General features: G+C 52.9%; 1 long non-coding RNA gene across 2 annotated transcripts; it reads right to left on the bottom strand.

Moving 5' to 3' along the window:
• Positions 1 to 477: 477 nt before the first annotated feature.
• On the bottom strand, positions 478 to 9,174 carry LOC118153893 (uncharacterized). Of its 2 annotated transcripts, XR_004743648.2 has the most exons (3): positions 9,107 to 9,174; positions 8,851 to 8,961; positions 478 to 661 (listed from the first exon to the last, which is right to left on the bottom strand). It is a non-coding gene; the product is annotated as an uncharacterized LOC118153893 (long non-coding RNA). The 2 variants fall into 2 exon arrangements; XR_013536057.1 differs by having other exon boundaries at positions 478 to 8,961.
• Between the last annotated feature and the right edge of the window lie 461 nt (positions 9,175 to 9,635).

Genomic DNA, 9,635 nt, shown 5'->3' with positions numbered 1-9,635 from the left:
GAGGTGGGAGGATTACTTAGCCAGGAGTTCGTGGTCGGCCTCGGCAACATGGCAAGACCCTGTCTCTACAAAAAATTAAAATTAAAATTAAACATTAGGGTGTGGTGGCAGTCCCACCCTTGTAGTCCTAGCCACTTAGGAGGCTGAAGGGGGAGGATCGCTTGAACCTGGGAGTTTGAGGCTATAGTGAGCTGTCATTGTGCCCTTGCACTCCAGCCTGGGTGACAGAGCAAGACCCTATCTCTAAAAAATAAAAATAAAAAATAAAAAAACCTGTATACGAGTGTTCACAGCAGCTTGTTCATAACAGCCAAAAACTGGAAGCACTTAGGTGACCTTCAGTGGACAGATGCTAAACAGGCTGTGGTGCCTCCGTGTCAGGGATGGATGGAAAACAAGAAGCCCTGGCTGGGCCACACAAGACCTTGCAGGAGTCTCCAGGGAATGATTCTGAGGGAAAAAGCCACTCCCAAAAGGTTACAAGGTGTATGATTCCATTTATATACGATTCTTGAAATAACAGACTTGGAGACGTGGAGACAGCTTAGGAGGAGGAAGAAGGTCACTGCAATTGCAAAGAGCAGCCCAGGGGTCCTCACAATGCCGCAGCCTTCAGCATCGTGACTGCTGTGGTGATGCCAGAAGCCACGCAGTCACAGAACTGCAGAAAGGAAATGCACACAGATGTGTAAGAGCGAAAGGGAAATGTCAGCAAGGTTGGCTCACTATATCGATATCCGTGTCTCGGTTGTCACGTTGTGCTCTAGTCTTACAAGACAGCTCCACGGGTGGGACTCTGGGTTAGGAGACACAGATCCTTCCATATTCCTTCTTACAGCAACGACATGTAAATAAGCAATTATCTCAACATTAAAATGTTAATTTAAAACAAAATCTACTCAGCACTTTGGGAGGCTGAGGTAAGCAGATTGCTTGAGCCCAAGAGTTTGACACCAGCCTGTGCAACAAAGTGAAGGGGAGGGAAGGGGACTGGAGGGGAGGGGATGGGAGGGGAGGGGAACTGGAGGGGAGGGGAGGGGAGGGAAGGGGAGGGGAGGGGAGGGAAGGGGAGGGGAGTGGAGGGGAAGGGAGGGGAGGGAGGGGGAGAGGAGGGAAGGGCAGGGGAGGGGAGGGGAGGGGAGGGGAGGGGAGGGGAACTGGGAGAGGGAGGGGAGGGGAGGGGAACTGGAGGGAAGAGGGAGGGGAGGGAAGATAAATGAAATTAGCCAGGCAAGGCGGCATGTGCCTGCGGTCCCATCTACTTGTGAGGCTAAGGTGGGAGTGACACAACAAGACTCTGCCTCAAATAAATAAATAAATAAAATCTAGTTCAGGCTTTCAAGCTGGTGTTTAAAAAAGAAAAGAAAAGAAAGAAACGAAACCAAACCCAAACTGCCTCCTGACTGCACTCACTCCAGTCCTGCCGCCCCGTCTGTCCGTCTGTCTGTCTGTCTGCTGCTGGCACAGCAAGTCCCTCCCCTGTGTTACGAAAGCAGCTGTGCTGTGATGGGGCTGGAACCAAATGCTAGAGGCAGATGGGCATGTTCCCATCCCTCCTGTATCTTCCAGGGGGTGGCCTTGGGCAAAGGCTTCATACAGAAGTCTCCAAACCAGGAGTTTTTAGAAACGGGAATCTGAGATTCCACCTGGGCCTGTGGAAGGACTTCCTGGAAGCAGCAGCCTGCCTTTCTGCTCTAACCAGCCACATACTCATTTTTGGGGTTCCTAACCAGAACCCTCTGAGCATCTGTTTCTCCCACTGTGAAATGGGAGAAAATGCAGTAAAGGAAGCCCTGGGTGTGAAAGGGGCTCACCAGGTAAAAAGCGGGGATCGCCAAGGGTAGTAGGGTTCTGCCTCCTCCCTACCCCTCCTCCAGGCTCCTGGTCCTCCTGGCTCTCTCTGTCTCCTTCCCAGGTGTGAAAGGGGCTCACAGGGTGAAAAGTGGGGATCTCAGAGGCCAGTGGGGTTCTGCCTCCTCCCACACCCTCCTCTGAGCTCCTGATGCCCTGGGCGCACTCTGCCTCTACCCCGATGGCTTCAGGCTCATTTGGTCTTTGGACTGTCCATGCCCTAACCTCTCTTTCCCTCCACTGGGCAGTCTTCCCTGGGCACACATTAGGCCCCGCTCCAGCTGGTGGTGGGACCAGTGCTTGTGGAGGAAGGACACAAGCCCCCCCCACTCAGCCCCTCCCTCTGCGAGAAGCACCACCTGCCAGGCGCACTTGGCCTCTGCAGGTGAAACAGGTGCCTCCCCGGCACACAGCAGGCAGAATCTGCAGGCCCAGTGCAAAAGCATGCGGGCCCCGTGTTCAAAATGTATGGAGGGTGCAAAAGGAGAGTTCAGGCCCCACGTTCAAAACGTGTGGAGGGTGCAAAAGGAGCGTGCGGGCCCCATGTTCAAAATGTATGGAGGGTGCAAAAGGGGCGTGCGGGCCCTGTGTTCAAAACGTGTGGAGGGTGCAAAAGGAGCGTGCGGGCCCCATGTTCAAAATGTATGGAGGGTGCAAAAGGGGTGTGCGGGCCCCGTGTTCAAAACGTATGGAGGGTGCAAAAGGAGCATGCGGGCCCCGTGTTCAAAATGAGTGGAGGGTGCAAAAGGGGCGTGCGGGCCCTGTGTTCAAAACATGTGGAGGGTGCAAAAGGGGCGTGCGGGCCCCGTGCTCAAAACGTATGGAGGTCATCAGGACAGCAACAACAGACGCTGGAACCAAGGAGGGGCTTGCACAGGCCCGAGGGGCGAAGGCCGCGTGGGCCCAGCTCACCACCTGCGGGAAGCCTGACTTCTTCAGGAGTGAGCTACCCACCAGCCCCTTCCCGAAGTCTCCAGGCCAGGCTGCCATCATACGCTGCACTTGCAGGAGCCTGCATGTCCCTCCTTCAGCCCGAGTGGGACCAAGGGGAGCTGCCTCTGAACGCACCTGCGACCCCGTCAGTCTGCAAGGAGACTTCTGGAAACATGTGTTCCAGGAAGCAAGTCCCGCCCCCCAGACCCTGCCCAGATCCCTCTTGCTGCATCGAGGCCTCCGCTCCGTGCCAGTGGCAGATGGCACATCCTCATCCCTCCTGTAGTGCCCAGGCACCCATGAAGGATCGGAGACCTTCCTGGCCTCCCCAGCTCAGCCCAAATCCACCTCCCACCCACCGCTGAGGCCCCAAGCAATGCTGTTGCACCCGAGCTAACTCCTGTCCTGGCCTCTCATGCCCATCTGGGGGCCGCTACGGTGCTGGTTGGCTGGTCTCCTGCTCCTCACTCACCCCAGAAACTCCTTCCCAGCCCAGCAGCCAACGGGGAGTGGCTCTGAGCACTCAGCAAACCCCTCACTCCCCTCACTGCCTGCAGGGACCCAGCTCAATTCAATTCAAGGCCCCGTAATAAAAGCCTGGGGCTGCTGCAGCCTGTCCAAGATGTGTGGTCCCAGAGGACAGAGCCCAGTCCCCTGTGTCCCAGGCTGGCCCCTGGCTGGAGCTGAACTATGTGGCTACTCTGTCTCTTAGGCTAATGAAGGCCCTTCCTTCCCTGTGCCCCCAAGGCTGACACGCCGGGGCCCTGGGCCTGTGCCCGAGGGGAGAGGGTGGGACGGGCAGGGGCCGAAGGAGTGGACCTCTCCACCTCCCTGCTCAGGAGTTGCTGGGAAGGAGGAAGAGGCCGGGCCTCCAGATGCTGCCTGGTCCTTGGGAGGGGCCCACCGGAGGGGCCCACCCAGCCCGTGCTTCTCCTGAGACTTCCAGCCCCCAGGAAAGGGATAGGCACCTAACTGAAGGAGGGGGCGAGGGAGGGAAAAAGGAGGGGAAGTGGGGGGAGGAGGTGGGGTAGAGGAGGTTTAGGGGTCACCTCTGCCGCCTTTCTCAAGATGATCTACATGGTGGGGTCTCAGAAGCCAGCACTTCAGGGGTAGTGTCGGGAACAGCTTTTTGTGCTTATTTGAATGCAGAGTCCCAGGCCTTTCTGACCCACTCAGTTTCTACCTCTGCTAGGGATCCGTGGGCACATCTGTGTCTAAGAACCCTGCTGAGACTGGAGGTGGTGGCTCACCCCTGTAATCCCAGCATTTTGGGAGGGCGAGGTGAGAAGATCACCTGAGGTCAGGAGTTCAAGACCAACCTGGCTAACATGGTGAAGCCCCATCTCTACTAAAAATACAAAAAAAATTAGCCAGGCGTCCTAGTGTATGCCTATAATCCTAGCTATTCCAGAGGCTGAGGCAGGGGTATCGCTTGAACCCAAGAAGCAGAGGCTGTGGTGAGCCGAGATCACGCCACTGCACTCCAGCCTGGGTGACACAGCGAGACTCCATCTCAAAAAAAAAAAAAAAAAAAAGAAACTTGCTGAGGACCAGAGGGAAAGGGTTGGGGGGGTCTGCGGGAGACATGAGAGCTGAGAGACTGAGCAACCAACTCCAGAGCCTTCCAAAGACTCCGCCCATCCCCAAGCCAGCACTTAATCCTCCACCCCTGCTACTTAACCTCTCCCACCAGGGACTGGGGCACTTTAACTCCTTTTAAATAAGCCCTGAGGGCTCAGGAGACACTTGCCAGCAATTCAAAAGCCCAGAACCCCAAGGGCAGTCAGGGGCTTTCCATCAGCTGGGGTGGGGGCCAGGCCTCCCCAGGGCTCAGAGGGGACTCTAGGGAGGGGGTGTCCTAGGGAGGGGCTCTCTGGGGAGGGTGTGTGCTCACGGCCTCTCTGGCCCCACTTGCTCACCTGGGTTAGCTTCCTTCTAATTTTCTTTCCGTCCCAGCAAGGGGGACCCCAGTCAGTCAGATCTGGGTTCCAAGCCTCTTTCCGGCCCAGAAATCCTGGACGGTTGCTAAGCCCGAAGCTTCTCTTCTGTTTCTGCAATATGGGCTCAAGAAGTTCTCGTGAGGTGAAACAATGAGGACAAAACAGCCAGCCCGGTGCCTGACAGGTAGGAGGGGCTCAAGCCAGTATCTGCTAGACTCAGACCCCCAGGTGTGAGCCAGCAGCCGGAGCCAGCAACCTCCCAGCATCTGAAGCCACTCAGCACCGGATCGGAGCGTCACCAGGCAAAACATGGGCCAGTTACATTTGAATGTCAGACACACGACAAATCGTCTTTTAGTGTAAGTCTGTCCCCAGTTTGCCTGGGAGGGTGTCGTTTATCTGAAATTCAAATTTAAATGGGTGTCTTATATTTTTAATTACAAAATCTAGAAATCCTCACTGAAAGATGCCAAGCAACTGGAGTTTGAGTTGGGATTTTGGTTTTTCTTTCTTTCTTTCTTTCTTTTTTTTTTGAGACAGTCTCACTCTGTTGCCCAGGTTGCAGTGCAATGGCATGGACACAGCTCACCGCAGCCTCAATCTCCTGGGCTCAAGTGATCCTCCTGCCTCGGCCTCCCATGTAGCTGGGACCACAGGTGCATGCCACCACGTCCAGCTAATATTTTTTATTTTTTGTAGAGATGGGGTCTCACTTTGTTGCCCAGGCTGGTCTTAAACTCCTAAGCTCAAGTCATCCTTCAACCTCATCCTCCCAAAGTGCTGACATGATAGATATGAGCCGCTGTACCACTGGCTTTGGTTTTTTCAAATATCCTGATGAGAGGAGTCAAAAGAAACCAAATAAAAGGTTAAGTGAAAAGCAGGATATCATTATTTGTTTTTTGTGTTTTGTTTTGTTTTTGAGAAGAAGTCCCACTCTGTCACCCAGGCTGGAGTGGAGTGGCGTCATCTCGGCTCACTGCAACCTCCACCTCCCAGGCTCAAGCGATTCTCCCACCTCAACCTTTCTAGCAGCTGGGACCACAGACATGTGCCACCACGCATTGCTAATTTTTTGTATTTTTTGGTAGAGACAGGGTTTCACCATGTTGCCCAGGCTGGTCTCGAACTCCTGAGCTCAAGTAATCCGTCTGCTTCAGCCTCCCAAAGTGGTAGGATTACACGTGTGAGCCACTGCAAGTAGCCTCATTATTTTTAAAATTTAATGTGTTTAATGTATTCACATAGAATGACTCAGATATAGACACCACCCAAGCCTGAGACAGAGACGGAAGAAAGATGGGAAGGAAATCTCCAAAGGCTAACAGTGTCTATCTCTGTGTCACAAAATTAGAAGTAACTGGCCTTCATCTCTCTCTCCTTCCTTCCTTCCTTTTCCTTTCTTCTTTCTTTTATTCTTTCCTTCTTCCCCTGCTCCCTTCTTTCCTTTTAGAATTTTGCAACATTTTCCAGTTAATATGTATTTCTTTATGATAAAAAATATATTTGAAACCACTCACTAGGGGCCTGGCACAGTGGCTCGCACCTGTAATTCCAGCACTTTGGGAGGCTAAGGAAGGTAAGTCACTTGATCTCAGGAGTTTGAGACCAACCTGGGCAACATAATAAAACCCTGTCTTTACAAAAAAAAAAATTACAAAAATTAGCCGGGCTAGACTTGTGTCTGTAGTCACAGCTACTCAGTGAGAAGGTCACTTGAGCCTGGGAGGCTGAGGCTGCAGTGAGCCAGGATCATGCCACAGCACTTCAACCTGGGCAACAGAGCAAGACCTTGTCTAAAAGATAATAATAATAAAATAAAATAAAAAGAATCACTAACGTGGAGAATCTTGTGAAAATGTGGTTGACTGTTAAGGAGTGGCTGAGCGAAGCAGGGAAAGCCCCAGGTCTCAGCCTCCTGTCCCTGTGAGGTCCCGGGAGGGAAGCTCCCTCGCTCGCTGCACCTACCCGCACGGGTCATCCTTTCCAGGCTGCATCTGAGGCCTTGGCTTTAACGGCGCCTCAGGACTGAGCCTAGGTGGTGGTGATTTCAGGACTTTGGGAGCAGGGAGGGGCCCCCGTGGTGCTTCCGGACCCTGCCCCACCCATGTTGTGCTTTTGAGTTCCTGCACTTAGTTTTTGTTTCTATAGTTTTCAGTTTCCTGCCGGCTGTCAACTGTCCCTACTCCGTGTCTGCATGCCTGCCCTCACAGCCATTCTCACTTCCACACCTCCCGTCTCACCCTCTGTGAACCAACAAAAAGGCCATGCGGTTATAAAAGACTGTGTGTGGGGCCAGGCGCAGGGAATCTTGCCTGTAGTCCCAGCGCTTTGGGAGGGCAGGGTGGGTGGATCACCTGAGGTCAGGAGTTCCAGACCAGCCTGGCCAACATGGCAAAACCCGGTCTCTACGAAAAATACACAAATTAGTCTGGGCGTGGTGGCTCACGCCTGTAATCCCAGCACTTTGGGAGGCTGAGGTGGTCAGATTACCTGAGGTTGGGAATTCGATACTAGCCTGACCAACATGGAGAAACCCCGTCTCTACTAAAAATACAAAATGAGCGGGGCATGGTGGCAGGCACCTGTAACCCCAGCTACTTTGGATGCTGAAGCAGGAGAATTGCTTGAACCCAGGAGGCAAAGGTTGTAGCGAGCTAAGATCGCACCATCACACTCCAGCCTGGTCAACAAGAGCGAAACTCTGTCTCAAAACAAAAAACAAACAAAAAAACCCACAAATTACTTGGGCGTGGTGGCACCACATCTGTAATCCCAGCTACTCGGGAGGCTGAGGCATGAGCATCGTTTGAACTGGGGAGGCAGAGATTGCAGTGAGTGGAGATCATGCCACTGCACTCCAGCCTGGACAACAGAGCAAGGCTCCATCTCAAAATATAAAATAAAAAATAAAAAAATCAAGATGGTGTGTGAAGCTGGAGGAAGTGGCTCTGAGTGACAGCACCGTGGTCAGCCCCAGGGCGTGCTTCACAGGCTTCTTGGCTGCCTCGGGTGCTCGGCTGGAGGGCGTCTCCTCTCCCAGCTGCTGGATTCTCTGTGCTGCGGGATTGTCACTGTTTTCCACCTCGACTGTTTGCCAAGTAAGTGGACCTATTGAGAATATTTCTAGGTCCTGGCTGGGACTCCACATCTCTTAGTATGTACGACCAAATTCCATGGCAGTGAAAGTACGCAGCTCTTCCCTTCTCCACCATCACGGTGTGTGGTTGACCTGTTTCTCGCCATGTTTTCTCACAAGCCTTCCAGGATTAAGCGATTCCTGGCCAAGAAACAAGCAAAACCGCTCCATTCCCCAGTGGATTTGGATGGAAACTGGTCATCGAAGCAGGTACAACTCCACAGGGAGACCCTGGAGAAGAAGCACCTGGGTCTATGAGGAATTGCACATGAGACAGCTCACCTGATGATCATCTGACCAGACCAAGAGGAAAGTGTCACCACATTAGGTTGGATTCAATAATAAATATGTGAGACCTTTTGTTTAAAAAAAAAAATTCCAACACAACCCATGGAACTGGAGGCCTGGGACCTGAATGAAGGTCACAGGACAAAAGGACTGGAGGTGACCAAGGTTAAAAGATATATCACTTTGGGAGGCCGAGGCAGGTGGATCATGAGGTCAGGCGTTCAAGACCAGCCTGACCATCATGGTGAAATCCGTCTCTACAAAAAAATCCAAAAATTAGCTGGGCATGGTGGTGCACACCTGTAATCCCAGCTACTCAGGAGGCTGAAGCAGGAGAATCACTTGAACCCAGGAGGTGGAGGTTGTAGTGAGCTGACATCACACCATTGCACTCCAGCTTAGGAGACAGAGGGAGACTTCGTCTCAAAAAAAAAAAAAAAAATCAGTCAAGGCTCAAGCGCAGAAAACAGAATGCCCTGTGGCTACTTGTGACAGAAATGAAATGATAAACACACAAAAAGCCTGGAAAAGCTGGAGAAGCAGGCTGCACCTTGAGCCTCCACTATGGTTCTCCAGATGCCACCAAACTGGCCTGCCAAGATGCCAAGGCTCTGCCACATCAGGATGGCGGGATATGTGAGGACCATTAGCTCCAGAGCGTCCATTCAACTCATGAGTCAGCAAGCAGCCATGACTTACCACACCTGCTGGATTCATCCTGGCCAAAAAATAGACCTCGCCTTTCCTCTCGACACCCATAGAGCCAGTGACCCGCTCCTGGAAGATGGCCCAACCGGTCCACCACCAAGCCTGCGGAGAAGACGTCAGGAGCCCCTGCATCACTTCCTACTTCCCAGGCAACTTCCAGCCTTCTCCGCAGTGGGCAAGGGGGAAGGAGAGCTGCCAAGCGCCGCCCATTCATCCGGCAGGACAGAGACAGAATCTGACCACTCACCTGCTAGAAAACCTCCTCCCAGAGGCTCTCAAGGCTGGGTGGCCTGAGGCTGGCTCTAGAAGCTGCTTGCTGTGTGGGCTTGCCCACTGCACTTTAGACTTGAGTCTCACATGAGGTCACTGCAGTGCTTTGTAAAACTCCCGCACTAGCAGTCACTCAGTGCAAGCATCCTTTACTTCCCTCTGCAATGGGCATCGAAGCTGAGTTTCATCCATGGCCTAACCAGGTTCCAGACGGACAGGTAAGCCAGCTCAGAGAGAGGACCCAGGCTCCAGGGAGATGCCACCCACAGATTGGATTGTCCTGGGTTGTTACATTTGCAGGAGTTTTGACAGCCAGTTCACTTCCTGTTGGCAGCTTGAAAGTGGCCATGGTGGAAATATTTACACCATAGAAACTGGTTAATGATACAGATCAGGGCTCTTTGTCCCCGTGCCCCAGAGCTGACTATTAATCATTTACCAGCTTGCCATGGGTTAAGGCAATAAGGACAGGTGAAATTTCTGGAAGGCTGTGACTTGGTGGCTCT

The sequence above is a fragment of the Callithrix jacchus genome, chromosome 5 (assembly GCF_049354715.1).
Source record: "Callithrix jacchus isolate 240 chromosome 5, calJac240_pri, whole genome shotgun sequence".
NCBI classification, from domain to species: domain Eukaryota; kingdom Metazoa; phylum Chordata; class Mammalia; order Primates; family Cebidae; genus Callithrix; species Callithrix jacchus.
This window is presented reverse-complemented; position numbering and strand designations above follow the sequence as displayed.